We start from the raw sequence: 1026 nt of genomic DNA, 5'->3' as shown, positions 1-1026 counted from the left end.
GTTATAAAAGTTAAAGTTTTTTGAAGAATCACCCACCTACTTATTTTCATTCGACCTTTTCAAGCCGTAGGAAACAGCTAGTTAGTACAGCTGGTATACAGGGTGTCCCTGAAATCGACGTCCAACGGGCACTAGATGATCAGCAAGGTTCCAACTGTTATCAGAAAAATATAAAAAAAAATCTAAGTCCTACAGTTTTTAAATTACAGTGACTTATGTGTTATCCACGAAAAAGTACACCCTGTGCCAGTCTTTTGACTCTTGTTGCTACAAATCTTTATTTTTTCGTCTGCAGTCTTCCTTACATTATGCTGAATAGTGCTCCAGTAATATGGAATCATAAATTCTTAGGCAACTGCTTTAGATTGGAAAACATTGTTAGTTTTAGAGGAACCAAATACTCTGAATAAAATTTTCACCTTACCTTAAGTGACTGTACTGAATAAATTATGTATGGCGCTAGTAGTGGCAAATTTCACCAAAGTTGGCGCATTTAATAAGGATTATAAAATGGTATAGCACTTTGCACATTATTTCTTAAATTCGACACAAAAAAAAAGATTTTTCAACGAAACTCCGTTTCGATGAATTTTTTTTAACTTACTAATATTTCTTCTAGTGTACTCAAATCATACGTTACAACCTCGTATGCACTAGACAACACTTTGCACGCGATTTGTTATCATCATGTTGAAAATCAGCGAGGATTTCTTGTCAAACAACATTGTCTGTCTACTCATGATTTCGCTTGCAGCTTTCGTCGGCAATATTACTAGACTTACTAGAGAAACTGATGTTGTGTATCATGTTTCACTAAATAATATTGAATGATTGCAATATGATGTTCATAGTGCATCAAACACATTATTAAATGTGTAGTAAAATCAAAATGAACGGACGCGGCAGATTCAGGTACACAGCATATCGACGCGGTAGTGCTATGGTGTACAAGTACAACTCGTCATTTCCCCATCAAAAAAAAAAGAAAAAGAAATGGGTGAATCCTCCGAAAGTTACGTATTGTGA

Source organism: Spodoptera frugiperda, chromosome 17 (assembly GCF_023101765.2).
Source record: "Spodoptera frugiperda isolate SF20-4 chromosome 17, AGI-APGP_CSIRO_Sfru_2.0, whole genome shotgun sequence".
NCBI classification, from domain to species: Eukaryota; Metazoa; Arthropoda; class Insecta; order Lepidoptera; family Noctuidae; genus Spodoptera; species Spodoptera frugiperda.
Note: the sequence above shows the minus strand (reverse complement) of the source record.